Raw genomic sequence first — 18156 nt, forward strand, 5'->3', positions numbered from 1 at the left:
GACAAACCTTACGGCTAAGTTTCAGCTTATTATTTTGAGACAATAAAAGCCAAATATGGCAAGCCCATCGCTAACATACTCAAAAGCAAAAAATTAAAATCTTTCCTCTAAGGCTGGGAATAAGACAAGAATGCCCCTGCTTACCACTTTTAGCCAACATAGTATTGGAAATTCTAGCCAGAGCAATAAGGCAAGAAAAGAAGTGAAAGTCATCCAAGTTGGAGAGGAAGAAATAAAACTATCATTATTCTCAGAAGACTTGTTATATTTAAAAAAAACTCTAACAATTCCACCAAAAAAAAAAAAATTAGAACTTACAAATTCCGGAGAGTTGTACAATACAAAAGTCAACATACAAAAATCTGTTGTGTTTCTACATCCTATTAACCATCAGAGAGAGAAATTAAGAAAACAGTATCATTTGCAGTTGCATCCAAAAGAAAGTATTTAACCAAGGAGGGTAAAGATGTGTACACTAAAACTGTAAGACATTGAGAGGAAAAAAATGGAGACAAATAAATAAGAAATTCCATGCTCATTGATTCCAAGAATATTGCTAAAATGTCCATACTACTTAATGCAATCTACAGATTCAAGGCAGTTCCTATAAAAAATTTGAATGTAATTTTCATAAAAATAGAACAAATGAACCTAAGATTTGTATGGAACCACACAAAACACCCTGAATTGCACTCTGATTTCAAATGATATTATAAATTTAAGTTTATAGTAAATAATATGGCATTGGAAAAATATATATAGATCAATGGAATAGAGATCACATGCTTATATGGTTAATTCATTTGTAACAAAGAAGCTAAGAATATACAATAGAAAAGGACAATCTCTTTAATAAATGGTGTTTGGAAAACTCAACAGCCACATGCAAAAGAATGAAACTAGACCACCATCTTACACCATATATAAAATTAAGACTTGAATACAAGATCTGCAACCATAAAACACCTAGAAAAAAACATAGGCAGTAAGCTCTTTGCCATTGGTCTTAGAGGGGTTTTTTGGTTGCTTATGATTTGACACCAAAAGCAAGACAGCAAAAGCAAGAACAAACAAGTGGAGGTATATCAAAATAAAAAGTAAAGAAATCCATCAATGAAATGAAAAGATAAGAAGAGAGAGAGAGAGAAAAAAAGAAAAGATAAGAAGAGGAGAAAATGTTTGTAGACCATATAACTGATAAGGGGCAAATATCCAAAGTACATAAATAACTCATACAATTCTATAGCAATGAAAAATAAAATATGATTAAAAAACAAGCTGAGGATCTGAATAGAAATTTTTCTAAAGAAGACACACAGGTGGTCAACAAGTACATGAAAAGGCTATCAGCTTCCCTAATCAGAGAGATGCAAATCAAAACCATGTTGAAATGCCACCTTGCACCTGTTAGAATGTAATTATCAAAATGTCAAGAAATAGGTGTTGACAATGATATGGTAAAAAGGGAACACTTGTGCATAGTTGGCAGGAATGTAAATTATTACAGGCATAACGGCAAATAGCATGCAGTTTCCTCAAGAAATTAAAACTAGAACCATCATGTGATACAGCATTCCATACTGTGTTATTTATACAAAGGAAATGAAAACAAAACTCAACAAGCCATCTGCACCCCCATGTTCATTGCAGCATTATTTACAATAGTCAAGATGTGAAAACAACCTAAGTGCTCACTGATGGATGAATAAAGAAAATGTGGTACACATACACAATGAAGTACTACTCAGTCATAAAGAAGAAGGAAATCCTGCCGTTGTGACACATGGATGGACAATGGGCAATCTTCTATGTAAGAGAAGTCAGACCAAGACAGACAAATACTGCATGATCTCATTTACATGCAAAATATAAAAAGAAAAGAAAACATAACTCAAATACAAAGAACAGACTGGTAGTTGCCAGAGGCAAGGGTTGGAGTATAGACAAAGTTAGTGACAGTGGTCAAAAGGTACAAACTTCTGGTTATAAATAAGTTCTGGAGATAGGATGTACAATATGGTGACTACAGTTAAAAATACTATGACATGTATTTGGAGTTGCTGAGAGCATTAGAAAAAAAATTTGTAAAAAATTTGGTGACGATGCACGTTAACTAAACTTATTATGGTGACCATTTTGCAACATATAAATACATAGAAAGATGTTATATAACATTATATTAGTTTCACTTCACATCAATTATGTCTCAGTTTTATTTATTTATTTATTTATATTTATTTATTTTTTTATGTCTCAATTTAAAAAGATATGCAGATATAAAAAAAGGCTGTATGGTAAAATTTCTGTTTCTCCCTTTAAAATATATAATTTAATGCTTCAGCTCCATAAAATGGTTAAAAATATAGTTCAAAGTTTTAAAAAGTCAGACAATAAACTGCATTATGAACTATTTTAAAGTAATAATATGCAACAAAGATATTTGCAGGGAAAAGAAACAACAAAAATTGACAGATTGGAAAGTGATCCAAATAGAATTTCTAGAGATTAAAAAATATATATATTAAAATTTTTAAGATTTCAATAGATAGGTTTGTGGCCCAAAATAGATCAATGGAACAGAATAGAAAACCCAGAAATGGATGCTCAACTCTAAGGTCAACAAGTCTTTGACAAAGCAGCAAAGAATATCCACTGGAAAAAAAACACAGTTTCTTCAACAAATTGTGCTGAGAAAATTGGACAGCCACATGCAGAAGAATGAAACTGGACCATTTCCTCATACCATACACAAAAATAGACTCAAAGTGGATGAAAGACCTAAATGTGAGACAGGAATCCGTCAAAATCCTAGAGGAGATACACAGGCAGCAATCTTTGTTACCTCAGCCACAGTAACTTTTTACTAGACATGTCCCCAAAGGCAAGGGAAACAATGACAAAAATGAACTGTTGGGACTTTATCAAGATAAAATCTTTTTCACAGCAAAGGAAATAATTGACAAAACCAAAAGACAACAGATAGAATGGGAGAAGATAATTTTCAAATGGTACATTAGATAAAGTGCTAGTATCTAACATCTATAAAGGACTTCTCAAACTCAATATCCAAAGAATAATCAAGAAATGGTCAGCGGGCATGGATGGACATTTCTCCAAAGACATCCAAATGGCCAATAGACACATGAAAAAAATGCTCCACATCACTCAGCATCAGGGTAATACAGATCAAAACCACAATGAGATACCACCTCACATCAATCAGAAATGGCTAAAATTAACAAGTCAGGAAGTGACAGATGTTGGCAAGGATGTGGAGAAAGAGAAACTCTCCTACACTGTTGGTGGGAATGTGAGCTAGTGCAGCCACGCTGGGAAACAGTATGGAATTTCCTAAAAAAATTGAAAATACAACCACTTTATGACACAGCAATCGCACTGCTGACTATTTACCCCAAAGATACAAGTGTAGTGATCCGAAGGGGCACCTGCACCCCAATGTTCATGGCAGCAATGTCCACAATAGCCAAACTATGGAAAGAGCACAGATGCCCATTGACAGATGAACAAATAAGGATGTGATATATATATATATATGTTTGCATTATATAATTATATTTTAAATTATTTTTAAATTATATAAATATAAATATAATTATATGATTATATAATGCAAATATATATATATATACATAATGGAATAATACTCAGCCATCAAAAAATGAAATCTTGCCATTTGCAATGATGTGGATGGAACTAGAGGCTATTATGCTAAGCAAAATAACTCAGAGAAAGACCATTATCATATGATCTCACTCATACGTGAAATTTAAGAAACAAAACAGAGGATTATAGGGGAAGAGAGGAAAAAAATAAGATGAAATCAGAGAAGGAGACAAACCATAGAGACTCTTAATCCTAGGAAACTGAGGGTCGCTGGAGGGGAGGGTGGATGGGATAACTGGGTGATGGACATTAAGAAGGGCACGTGATGTAATGAGCACTGGGTGTTATATAAGACTGATGAATCACTGACCTCTTCCTCTGAAACCAATAATACATTATACGTTAATTAATTGAATTTAAGTAAAATAGATTTAACAGGTTGGACACAATGAATTAGAAACTAAGAAATAGAAGAACTTGTACAAAGTGCAGTGTAGAGAGACAAAAAGATGGACAGAAACAAATAACAGTATGTTCACATCATGGAGAATGAGAAGATCTAACATGTTTAATCAGAATTCCAGAAGTTCCAGAGTGACGATGGGCCAGAAGTAACAATTTGGAGATAACATCTGAAACATTCTCCAGGATTTGTTAAAAACAAAAACAAATGACACTTTCTGTTTAATGTTAATAATCTCTTCATGAAAACCAGATGTTGGTTTTGAAAACATTGACTGGAAATCTATTTCCTATCAAATAAAAAGTTTTATTATATATCAAATATTATATATTATATATCAACACCACCATATAAAAGCACCTATATATACGTAACAGCTATTAGGAAGAAAATATTTAAGACATTTTTTGATCATTAAGCAAATTAGTATGGTTGTCACTTTTGGTGACAATAATAATGCAATAACATATTACACATATCCTTTGTTGACACGGAGTGTGGTTTGCAAAATAGCAATGTGAATCTGATTTACGATCAATCGCATTTGGGATATAACAAGAATTTATCTGCATGTTGATTTAAAATAATATATTGAGTTTTGGAGCATAAATTTCCTACAAATTCTTAGCCTCAAATTTTGTATTGAGGTATATGGGTATCCTATGAAGTTTTGAGAATAACCAAAAGCATTCTAATGAGAAAATGTCAAACAAGGAGATGTTCTGAAGGGTGTGCTCGTATTTGAGGCTCTGCATTAGACACATTTAGTGCGTAATGGATGCACGCTTACACCCGTACTTGGTCCTTCCTATTGATACATGGGTGATCTAATTTACACGCACATGACACTGTCCACTTTGGCAGCCTTCGTACATTGGAGCTTACACTCAACACTAACAGATTATTTAAAAAAAAATAAGAGAGAACAGAAACTAAGCCTCATTGTTGGTCTCTGTATACCACAGAGACAATGACCACAAAATCCCAGCAGCATGCAGTAATAAGAACTCATTTCTGTGGAAACTGTAGCAATCCAAGACTTTTATGCCAGCTTCAGATCTTTTATATATTCAGTCACCCAGAAGCAACTATTTTTTTTTTCTGTACAAATAATGAAGTTTAAGCTTTAGGACTCCCACTCGCATGGATTATTTTGCAAAATTTTCAAAAGAACTTTTGAGTGCTATTGTTGGAGATCATGGTCTCTCTCCAATCCTCCACCTCTCCTCCTACGTCCCCTATCAGCGAGGTGGCATTCTGGGGACCACGACTTGGTAGCAAAATGGTAAATCAGTCCTATTGCAGTTTAGGAGAACAAGAAAATTTATTTCTCAGATGTAAAAAGCAGGCATATAGAACAGATGAAGAGTTTCATTCCCTGTACGAAAAACTGCATCAGTAGAAATAACCTGGTGAACAAAAACTATGCTGTTTATGTGTTCAAGTTTCCACATCCTAGTTTGAGATATAGAGTAATAGAAAGTTGGTTGTTCAGGTTCAGCTTAGATTTGATTTTTTTCCTTTCTTCCTCCTTCCCTCTCTTCCGTCCATCTTTCCTCCTTCCTTTCTGGTTTAGTAGTGAAGAAAATGGCCTTTTTAGCCATTCATTTTCACCCTGAATTCGTTAATCTTTATAATGGATCTTTTAAATCCTTATGTTCTACTTTAAGGAAGACCATTTCCATTCTCAGTGCACATCACATGTGCTTATTCCAAATGGCTTTCCCTGACATATTCTCAAGTAGTTCAGAGAGGGCCAATTAAGGTCACATTACAGAACAAGGCTTTATACATAGAAGTATACATTTTTGTTCTAATCTAGTTGCTGCTCTGGATTCAGATAGCCAGGAGGAAAACATTATTTAAAGTTTGTTTTTCTAAGATACAGTAGAAACTTCGTTTCCCAATTTGATAAGTTTTCTGTTGCTGTGGAAAAAAATGACCACAAACACAGCTGCTTAGAACACACAGGTATCCTCTCACAGCCCATGGGTCAGGAGGCTGGCACATTTTAGCTAGATCTTCTGCTGAAGTTCTCCCAAGGGTGGGAATCAGCCAGCTGCATTCTCACCTGGAGGCTTGACTAAGGAAAGATTGGCTTCCAAGATCATACAGGTTGCCGGAAGAACTCAGTTCCTTACGGTTGTAGGACAGAAGTCTCAGTTTTCTTGCTGGCCAGATGCCATCATCATGTTTTTGCCACATGGTCTCCTCCGTATATTGGGATGCTCCACAGGGCTATCCCACTCTCACCTTTTTAATTCTTATCTTCAGGAAGAGCCCCAAACCTTTGAAAGATTCGCCTGCTTAGGTCAGGCTCACCAAGTCTAATCTCCCTTTCGATGAACTGAAAATAAACTGTTTTGGGACTTGATTACATCTGTAAATGATTGGGACTTGATTACATCTTCACGTTTTTTTAATATTAAGTAACTTAATTATGATAGAGACATTGATCTTATTCAGTCTTATCTGCTCTCAAGAAAAGGAGATAATACAAAACATATGCCTCAGGGAAAAGAAATTTGGGGAACCATGGAATTCTTCCTGCCCTGTCACTTTTAACCATTTATTTCTCCAAGGCCCTTCCTTCATCACTTGAGCACCTTCGTGTCAAGAAATAAAGTGTCTAGCACCCGACCACGATCGTTCTAACTGTTAACATTTGGCAGAATGGCAAGGAAAAGGTTTGAGCTACCATGTTGAAAATGTTGGCCAAAAGAGTGAAGGCATTAGAGGATGAAAGATCTTCAAGTCTTGTTCTTGTTCTCATCAAATTCCTCCATCTATCAGCTTAGCTGGCCTGGAATCTTCTGACTACACCCTCTAGGATCCATACTGGCACACTTTGCCTTTATTTTATTTATTTTTTTATTATATAACTTTGTTATTTCTCACTGATATCAATTTCTTGTCCTTTTTGGAAACCTTTGTTTCAGATTTATTGCAGCTTTCTTCCTTTCCGTCATTCTCACTAGCCTGGTTATCCCCAGTGAGGATTATTCCTAGTATTGTCTTCATCCTCACCTTCCTCCTCCCACCTTCTGCATCAGCTGCTCTGTGGAGGATGTGTATGCATTGCTGTTGCCACCAACCTGATCTAGGTATGAATACGTGTGAAGGAGAGAGTAAGTGAGTGAAGGGTGACCCATGGTCAGTCACTGAATTTGCTTTTGTTAACCCATGGTTGTACAGATATGGTCTAAGTTTTGTTAGGATTTGTAGATTTTTTTTTTAAAATAACTAGCACCACTCTATACTATTGAATGCTGAAAGTGCTATTGACTCCAGAACAGCATTTTTTTTTCCTTTGGAAGGTCATACCTATCAAAATTCTTTTGTATACAAAGGATAGGAAAAAAAATCAAATAGGAAGATTTTCACATCACTTAGCTGAATAGTCCCAGCTGACACCACAGGGGCTGGATTCACTCTTCTCTTGGCTCACACATGATCCATACTGGTTCCAGCTTCAGGCAGACAATTCCTTCATCAAAATATGGCTGTGAGAATATCCATTTCCAGGGAAAAATAAAATCCTGGAAATTCTTCTGGGTCAATAGATTGTTGGTGCTTTTTTTTTTATAATAGTGAAATAAAAGATATTTAAATGTTCCTGTAAATGCTTTTGGATGTAAGGTAACTTGAGTGCAGTGTTTTTCTCTTATTATGCTAATTAAATACCATGATGTGGGTTAAGTTCTTTACAGAACACTTGGCTGAGGGAGCTCTTTATAAACACCAGCTATCATCATTAGCAATGAACCTAAAACATAATGCACTCTCAGAAACATTGATTGCCACCATTGATACTCTGTTCATGCTTTCCTTTGGCTTAGCTTTTAGTTTTATCCTATTAGTTAATTCTATCCAAGAACTGACCCAGGTTTTGTGGAGCCTAAAGCTCATACAATATTGAGGGCCTTTTAAGAGGAAAAATCCAACATTTTGAATAAAAATTAGATACAAATATAGTATTTTTTAGAAATTATAATAAACTACAAACATATAAATTATGGTAAATCTTAAGAATATCACAAGTCTAGAAAATTTATATTTTAATTTTAATAAGTTAACTCGACACATCTCTAAACCACTTGTTCTTTTTTTGGCTGTTCTTGCTTTGGTTGCCTTATCACAGAAGTTTTATAATAATTTCAACAGAGAGAATGGAATGCTATGTAGATTTTTCTTAGAATGATGAATCAAAATTCATTGTATTATTAACAGTTTAGCAAAGTATCTTTCAGCTTCACAACTTACTACCGGTAATGCCAGCTCCACTTCTTGCTGGGATGGCCCTAATTCCGGGAGCAAACCCTCTCACACTTTGCAGCCCTTTGATCTCAGTCTGAATATTCCTTGGTGGCTGAGATTTCCTGATTGTCCAGGTCCTTGTTGTCACTGTTTCCTGTCCCATCCCCAACAGTAGTCCTAGGGGGCAGGGGGCAGGGGAGGGGTAGTAAAGTGCCAGTGAAGTCTGGCACTGATCCTGGAGCAAGGAGCAGAGCAGAATCTCAGCCATATTCTCCCTGGAGTTGGAGTTCGGATGCTCTAGGAGGTCCCCTTTGGGATGGACAGGGCTGTTGCTGAGGTCTGGTGGATGTGGAGGTAGAGGGGACAGTCCTATCTGTGGATCTAAGACCTCCACAAAGGCAGAGGGAATGATCCCCCAGTCTGAGGTTGATCATTCCACCCCATGTAGGGTTTATTCAGCAAATAGGACCTATGGGACATTTGGGATATATTTCAATTAAGCAATTGTTTAGCTGAAATTCATACTTAACCAGACATCCTGTATCTTATTTGGCAATCCTATTATGGTGGTCCTACCTGGCAGCTTTGGAAAGAGTTTATAAAAAGTAAAATGCTCTGAAAGTTAAGTCTAACCAACCTCATTTGAGATCTGCCCTCTGATTGTAGTGTGAATTTTATCATTTGTTCTGTTAAATAAGATGGTGAATCTAGAGTACCTGGAGATCTTGTTTTCTGTTTTCTCCTTTCAAGCCCAATAGCCCTATATTCTAACATGTTAATATTTGTAAGCCTGAATTCTGTAGTACATCACATTAACTAGCCTTTTCCTTAAAATTTGAGAGCCCATGATAAGCCTGTTCCTTTAATATCATAAGGATACAGGCAAATTACCTGTGTTGATGGTGATTGTAATAATGGTCATTCTGGGTCCTACTGCTTTTCAAACAGCAGGTCTGATAAGACTCCTAAACTACAGATTTTGTTCTTTATTCTTTATTTCTACTTTATTCTTCCATTGTGGGAATCCTTTCACACATTATGTATATTGGGTCATCACGTTGTACACTTTAAAAGTTACCATCTTGTTTCTCAGTTATACTCACTAAAGCTAAAAAATAAAAATAAAAATCAAAATTTTGAAGCAAAGATCTACATATCTCATGTATGGGGTATGTAGTCAAGAATCCTGCTCATTACTAGCTGTGCTTCTCAGCTTTCGGCACCTCATGCAGTAAGAGAAACAAATGGGGGAATGTGCTAAACCACCTGGAGAGAAACAAGTTTTGTAGGATATGTTGAAGGAATGACTTCTATAGATTTGTGGATAGAATGCCATTGCTTACAAAAAATGAAAACTATTATTGCAATCTTGAAAAAATGCAATATTGCTTTAAAGCAAAGACACAATCTTTATTCTATCATTAATTCTTTCCAATGACAATATTTGATTGGGTCTATTTGCATGCATTTAATTGACAGAGCCCAAGAAAGGAAGATTTTTTGGAAGGTTAGCCATCTCAAGGCAGTCTTTCTGGTTCCCTAAGGGTTGATTATAAGAGTATTTGCATTGGGTCATGTACTGTTATCTTGACCAACAAGTTATGGCTGGAGAAGAAGGTTTGGATTTACTCAATATACACAATATGATCTATAGAAATGTAGGTATAAAGAATCAGCTTGGGTTACTCTCTCAAAGGTGAACAGATACAGGTAGCTTGACAGTCTGTTAAGCATCTGACTCTTCCTTTTTGGCTCAGGTCGTGATCTCAGAGTTGTGAGACTGAGCCCCACATGGGACTCCAAGCTCAGTCCAGAGTCTGCTGGAAATTCTCTCTCCCTCTGCCTCTGCCCCCTTTCCACTTGTGCTTGCTCTCACTTGTTCTCTCCCAAATAAATAAATCTTAAAAAAAAAAAAGAACAGATACATGCTTAAGGATTTGTAACTTTCACCTGAAACCTGAGGAAAAGAATAGGCTTTTGAGTTTTGTAAAAATCATAGGAAAATATCTAGGGGGACAATGCCAGGAAGAGAAAACTATAGCCCACCCTTAGGTAAGTCTGCACCTTAGGTGAAATCATATTCAATCACCCACAGCTAATTGTTCTAATACCCAGCCCATCTCTTTCATCAGGTGGACGAGGCTCTTATAAAACAACTTACCCATAACTTGTTGAAATCTAGTTTACAATATGCCTTCTTCCATCTACCAGTTTAGTGATATTGTCAAAAAGCAAACAATGATGTTAGTCTTCGGTGGCTTGTTTTTCGTAAGCCATCTTAATTCCAGTCTTCACTGCTTCCTTTTCTAAGTGTTCATGTACTCTTTAAAAAAAATTATTTAAGGATTTTTATCAAGCTCTCTGATCTATAAGTCAATAAATCTACCTTCTTCCCCTTCTGAAAAACAGAGCAACATTTTTCCATTCTTCAGTCTCCTGGCGCCTCTCCTGTTTTCCATGGTTTCCTGATGATTACCCACAGTGGTTCCGTAATTATAGCCATACGTTCTCTCTGTTCCCTATGATGTAGTTGAGCCAGGCCAAGAGATTTGAAATCATCAGAGCAGCTAGGATCCTTCCCGTGATCTCTCCTGCTTCCTGGATTTCAGATCTCTCTAATATTTACTCCCCATTTTTCCTAGTCCCATGACTGGGCAGAGATAGAATCTCATGGGATTCTTAGTAGTTGCTAAAGGGCTCATCTAGTTCCAGGCTTTCAGAAGGACCTGTACCTCATCACCAGATGCAAAGTCCAATGCTTGTTTTGAGGCATGACTAATACTTAATATTTTAACACTCTTTGAAGTTTCTCACAATTGTAATGCTTTACCCTGGGAGCTACCATATAATCCAGCAATTCCAGTCTGGGTATTTATCTGAAGGAAATGAAAACACTAATTCAAAAAGATCTCTGTGCCCCTATATTCATTACAGTATTACTTAACAGTAGTCAAGACATGGAAACAACCTAAGTGTCTATCTTTGGATGAATGGACAAAGAAAATAGGTTATATGCAATGGACTATTATACAGCCATAAAAAGGAGTGAAATCCTGCCATTTGTGACAACATGGACGGACCTTGAGAGCATTGTGCAAAGTGACATTAGAGAAAGACACATGCCATATGATCTTACTTATATGTGGAATCTAAAAACAATTAAAGAAAACAAATTCATAAATGCAGAAAACAGATTGGAGGTTGCTGGAGTTGGGGTGGAGTGCTGGGTGAAATAGGTGATGGGTGTCAAGAGGCACCAGCTTCCAGTTATGTCATAGGGATGTAATGTACAGCACAATGACTATAATTAGTGATAACTGCATTGTGTTTTTGCAAATTACATGGAAGTTATTATCTCAAAAGTTATCACAAGGAAAAAAATAACTATGTGGTGATCTTATTGTGATGATCATTTTACAATATACTTACTATATCGAGTCATTATGTTGGACACTTGGAACTGATATGCCACATCTTAATTATATGTCAATTATAAAAAGGCCTAGTGGCCTCTTCTTAATGAAAAGGACCTGGATTGTTTTTGTTTGCATGTTTTTCATTTTGTGAATTCTCCTTCACTTGAATAGTTACTTTATAAGGGTTCATAAGGATTAGATAGCTCACTCCACAACTAATATTAAAAAAAGAAAAAGACCATTAACTAACTGGAATGAGAAATGTAAATCTTACATGACACACTGGAGTATAAAAGTGAGAAAGGAGTATCTCGTTCCTATATTTAAACAGGCACAACCAGCAAGCCTCTGATGCTGTTTTTCCATTAACATTGCTGACACAGAACCTCAAGAGAGTTTCCACAGAGAATTCTAGTAAAAAGTGTCCTGGATACAAGCAGTGCTTTAAGAACACAACTCTTTCTTACCCCTCAAATTTAGCACAGTGTCTCACACATAGCAGCCACATAAAAATGTCTGTTGAATTGAATTTACATGTCACATAAAGAACCAGAAGTTAAACCTTGAACCCTGGAAATCATTACAAGAAGATTGTAATGTCCGTCTCACAGGCAGCGAGGGTTCAAGGAAAGAGAAAAAGGTTTAGAAATAAACATAATACGGAGTGGACTGTAATGCCTGCAAATAAAAATGCATTGCAAATCTGAGGACACTTTAGCTTTTATTGGCATCTGAAAGGGCACAATAAAAGGCCACTTTTTTTTCCCCAATGTTCTTTAAAAATGGGGGAATAGAGAAGCAAAAATTTCAGGCAGGTAGAAGATCAAAACATCAGCTTCATCCCTACTGGGAAGGGGGTTCAATGTTGGTAAGAGAGATCTGCTGATACAGTTCCCTAGAGTTAGGGACATATTTCTTACCTTTTTCCCCTGCCGAGTTCAGATGGGACCACATAAGAGCTGGAAGTCACAAGCAGCCCTCCAAACTGCTGGTCTCCCCACTTGCTCCTGTGCTTGTTCCCCGAGCAGCAGCCAGATAATGAGTGACCCTTGATGATTTTCAGGCTCTACTCTTTTCACCTAGCATTAATCCAATCTTCCTTCTTTCTTTCCTTTCTTATTTTCATATAATCTCTATTTATGTATCTCTATCTATCATCCATCTATCTATCTACTATCTATCTATCTATCTATCTATCTATCTATCTATCTATCTATCTATCTTGTTCTACTTCTTCTTTATCATCATCATCACCATCATCATCTATTTATCCACTTATCTATGGGAGAATAGGAGCAGGAAGGGGATTGGGAGTGAGGAGCCTCTGGCTCCTGCCCTAGCCTCAGGCCCAGTGACCTAAATGATAAGTCTCTCATCTCACTTATGAGTGTCAGTGGTATCATTTTGAGGAGGGGGGTGAGGAAGACCTGAAAATAAATGGACAGATCATAAGCATAGCACTCAATGAATTTTTATAAAGAAATTCCACCTGTAACAATAAAGTAGCATAATTAAAAATTTTTTTAAAATAAAAGCATGATATAAACAGGAAAATGTATATATCTTGTTAGCACACAGCTCGATGAAGTTTTACAAATTGAACACGTGTGTAACCAACACCAGATCAAAAAACATTACTGACTCTTCCGAGTTCTTGTTCTGATTGCCCCTACCCCAGGGCAGCTTTATCTGAATTTCTAAGAATATACATTAATTTTGCCTGTTTTGTACTTTTTTTGTGTGTGTAGGATCATAGAGTGCTCACTCTTGCATCTGGCTTCCTTTGCTTAGCATTTTGTTTTTTGTGTTTTGTTTTGTTTTGTTTTGGTGACATAGGTCCATATTATTATGTGTATTTGTAGATCGTTCATTCTCATTAGTGTATGCAGTACACCGTGTGAATATGCCAATTTAATGATCTCTTTTACCTTTGATAGCATCTGGGTAGCTTACAATTTGTATCTGTGAGGAACTGCACTGATGTGAACATGCCTTTTCAATATCTTTTGGTGCACATATGTATGTATTTCTGCTGGGTCCATGTGTTGCATGGTACCGCTGGGTCAGAGGCCCACCATTGCTTGGCTTTCTCGTAGGTTCTACCTGTTTTCCAGTGTCTGGTGTATGACACTTCCACCGCAATATACAACCTCCAGTTGCTTCACATCTTCACAAGCTGCGGAAGACCCTCAAAGATGTCCACATCCTAACCCCTGAACCTGTGAATATGTTATCTTTCCTGGCAAAAGGAACCTTGCAGGTCCATCCTGGAGATGTGCTATTAATTCAGTTCCCCTCTAATGATTCTTCAGCTCTCCACTGCTGGACCCTCAAAAACCATCCAGCAGTTTAAGTGTGAAGGTTATCAGAAAAAATTATTCGAACCACCACAGAGACATCAGATAGTGGAATTGATGCTGAAATTGTTATAGTGGGTATAGAATAAATGATTTAGGTGAATCACTTTTGGGCTGCAAACACCAAACTCTCAAAACACCAGAGGTTTCTTTCCAAGTCCATTATATCTGACATGATGAGCAGTAAGGAACATTCATCAACTATCGATTTCTCTCACATTAATCGTATTTTTGATTTTTCATGATTACCCAAAATGTCTTATGAACTTCATGGCAGAAAGTCGGACATGCCTGTTAAAGTGGAACAATTTTAGGCAGCGTATCTTTACATTGAACGGGAGGCCAACACAGCAATGAGCCTGGTACGAGGCAGAAATGAGTCGAATCATATAGAATCACCCTTTAGATCATCATGTCAGTGAGATTAGTAAGCTCAACAAAGTTCTTTGTTTAATTTACTAGCTCTTCATTTAAGTTTCCCATAACAGTATAGAAGGGATCTAAACAAAAAGACTTTAGAGATTCCCTGATAGTTGTGCTTTCATTAAAGCTGCTCTTCCTTATGGAGGCTTTTCTGATTTTATATTTACTTTCCTTTTTTTTTTTAAACCAATTGGCTTTTCTCTCAGTGCATATGTTTTTTTTTTTTTTAAATTCAAAGTGTTTATATCTCTTATTACTTCATCTTACTAGTACCTCCTCATGCCTTCTGAAATTCATGGCTATTTCCCCTTTTCCTACCTTTTGTGGATATGGAGAAGGTAGGATAAATGTGTGGGTGGGTGGATGGATGGATGGATGGACAGATGGATGGATGGATGTTCAGTGTCCACACTGAACCAATCAGCTCTATGGAGGAGAGAGGGCCTGGGGGCCAATGGGGATCTAGGCACTGCCACTTATGACTGTTCCTTTTTTTTTTAATAATAAATTTATTTTTTATTGGAGTTCAATTTGCCAACATATAGCATAACACCCAGTGCTCATCCCGCCAAGTGCCCCCCTCAGTGCCCGTCACCCAGTCACCCCCACCCTCCTCCCCTTCCACCACCCCTCGTTCATTTCCCAGAGTTACTATGACTGTTCCTTAAGCAGAGCTGCTTTCCTTAGAGAAGCGTGTGAATGTGAAAAGCTACTGTGACTGATGGGTATTCTTAACACATTCTTTACCTTCATCTCAATCTCTCTTCATTCATTCTCTATCTAGAGGCTATCGTTCTTATATTTTTAGATTTTTTTGGGGGTATGTACCACTCTCCAAATAATATGTTCATGTTTAATAAAATATTTTATCTTCCTTAATTCTAGACATCATCTATTGATATTTGCTTTTTGTTAAAAACAGTTCAGCTCTTAGGCACCTGGGTGACTCAGCTGGTTAAGCATCCAACTCTTGGTTTCATCTCAGGTCATGATTTCAGGGTTGTGGGATTGAGCCCTGAGTTGGGCTCCATGCTCAGTGAGGAGTCAGCTTGAGATTCTGTCCCTCTCCCTCTCCTCCCCCTATTGCACTTGCGTGTGCGTGCACACTCTCAAAATAAATACAATCTTTTTTTAAAAGATTGTACTTATTAATTCATAAGAGACACCCAGAGAGAGGCAGAGACATAGGCAGAGGGAGAAGCAGGCTCCCTGCGGGGAGCCCAGTGTGGGACTCGATCCCAGGACTCCAGGATCACACCCTGAGCCAAAGGCAAACACTCAACCACTGAACCACCAGGTGTCCCAAAAACACAATCTTAAAAAAAAAAAAAAAGGTTCATCTCTGTTAAACAGTCTCTCTTATTAAATCCCTCTCCCCAGTCTCCCAATATAATTAAATCAGACTTTTGGTTGAGACTAGCTTTTACATAATTTTTACTTTGTGAGAATTCTCTGTTACGCCTAGGGATGGTCTAAGATTATCATTTGTGTTTTTCCTGGAGATTATAACGTCTGTTTTCTAATTTACTTTGTTTTCTGTGTGTCTAATGCTATTTCCGTGCCCCCACACCCCCAGCGCTCAGATTTGTCAGCTTTTTTTTTTTTTTTTTAATTTTTTTTTGTTTTATTTATTTGTGATAGGCACACAGTGAGAGAGAGAGAGGCAGAGACACAGGCAGAGGGAGAAGCAGGCTCCATGCACCGGGAGCCTGACGTGGGATTCGATCCCGGGTCTCCAGGATCGCGCCCTGGGCCAAAGGCAGGCGCTAAACCGCTGCGCCACCCAGGGATCCCCAGATTTGTCAGCTTTTATCAACAATTTCTGTTTTCAGTTGCATCAAGGCTCTGCTTACCTGGGAGTACATTTTGCAGGAGCCCTCTACCTGCTGCAATGACTCCTAATTGTTCTTTTGGCTATTGCAGTGTGATAAGCTTTCCCAGTTTTCTCTTCTCATTGCTTTCCTTCATGACGTATTTCTGTAGCTCATGTCTTCCTTCTCCTGGTATAGCAACCTTTAAAATTCTTGAAGAAAGAGTACATGGAAGGTAAACTTTTTGAATGTTTGCAAGTATATATTCAACTCCCGTGTGTAAATGACAGTTTGATTGGGCAAAAATTCAAAATCGAAGACCATTTTCACTGACTTAAAAGGCATTGCTCTATATTTACCCCTCTCCCTACATTTTTGTTTTGCTGCCAACATGTCTAATGCTGTTTGGTTTTCCATTCCTCTTTTAGATGACCTGTTCTGTCTTTCTAAGACTTTTAGGGATCTTCTTTTTTATATCTTGGGGTTCTAAAGTGTCGTCATGATGTGGCATAGTGTATTTGAGTCCTTGTACTGTTCATGAGGTCGACTTTTTCAATCTGGAGAGTGTTATTCTATGGTTCTAAAAAGTATCTTATTTCTATTAATATTTTTCTCTCTTTTGTGTTTTGTGTTTTCTCATTCAGGAACTCCTATTATTTCAGATACTGAGCCGTCTATACTCATCCCCTAACTTTCTTAGCTTTGAAAAAAAAAAAAAAAGAAGTTTCCATCTATCTTTTGTTTCAGTTTTCAGAGAGATTTCCACAACTTGATCTTTCAAATCTCTTGTTGAATTCTTATATTATTCTATGTTTAATTGTCTTAAAGTTTTTACTTGGCTCCTTTTAAATGGCCTTTTATTATTGTTTCATGATTGTAGTATATTCTCTGATTTTTTTGAAGATAGTAGTGTTAGATGTTTGCAAGTTTTCTTGTGCTCTTTGCATACACTCTATTTTCTCTGGGCTCCATGGGCTCCATTTTCTGTTATTTTTCATTAGTTTTTACAGTAGCGACTTTTCTCCAATACCTGGCAATGCCTGGCTCCCCACTCATATTTGGAATGAGGCTCTGCGAAGCAAATGGAATCACGGTGTATAGACAAAAATTATTGATGGGTAGACTTCAGTATAGGATAATAAGGCAGCAAAGTGGCCTTCCTGTTACTGGAAATCTGATGTATTTTCTCTTAAGCTCTTCCTTTTCACATGAAGAATCCTATAATCCTCTGCTGGGGGTTCTGGGGACTGAGGCAAACCCGCAGGCTCTCTCTCACCTCCCCTGTGTGTGGCTTTAGCCTCACTTTCTGCTATGCCTTTGGCTTTGAAGTCCTGAGGCTTTGTGGGACTCCAGAGGACAATCTGGCTCAATTAACATAGGTAATCACCACAGTAAATGCCCACACATTAGCCTTCCCCACTTGGCTTCATCAGGTACCAGTTTACACCAATTTGTTATTTATTTATTTTCTAAGGATTTATTGACATTCCTTGCCTGTTGCCATCCCCTCACTTTTCTCACCTTTGCCTTCATATTATATGAACCTTTTAAAATCCTTTGCTGTCAACTTAATAAGGTTTCAGGGTGGGGGGCAAACTTATGTGGTGAATATATAATGCGTAAAGTAATAACCATGAATTGGGAGGAAGTGACGTGTCCTAGGAGCTGAAGTCTAACAGGTCGAAACCTCTCATGCAGGCGTTAGCATATTCCTGCCTGCTGGCCAAATCTGGCCCCTGGCCTGTTTTTGTATGACCCATGAGCTAAGCCTGGGCTGTACATTTTTAAAGGGTTGTAAAACGAAA

Source organism: Nyctereutes procyonoides, unplaced genomic scaffold (genome assembly GCF_905146905.1).
Source record: "Nyctereutes procyonoides isolate TBG_1078 unplaced genomic scaffold, NYPRO_anot_genome, whole genome shotgun sequence".
Lineage (NCBI taxonomy): Eukaryota > Metazoa > Chordata > Mammalia > Carnivora > Canidae > Nyctereutes > Nyctereutes procyonoides.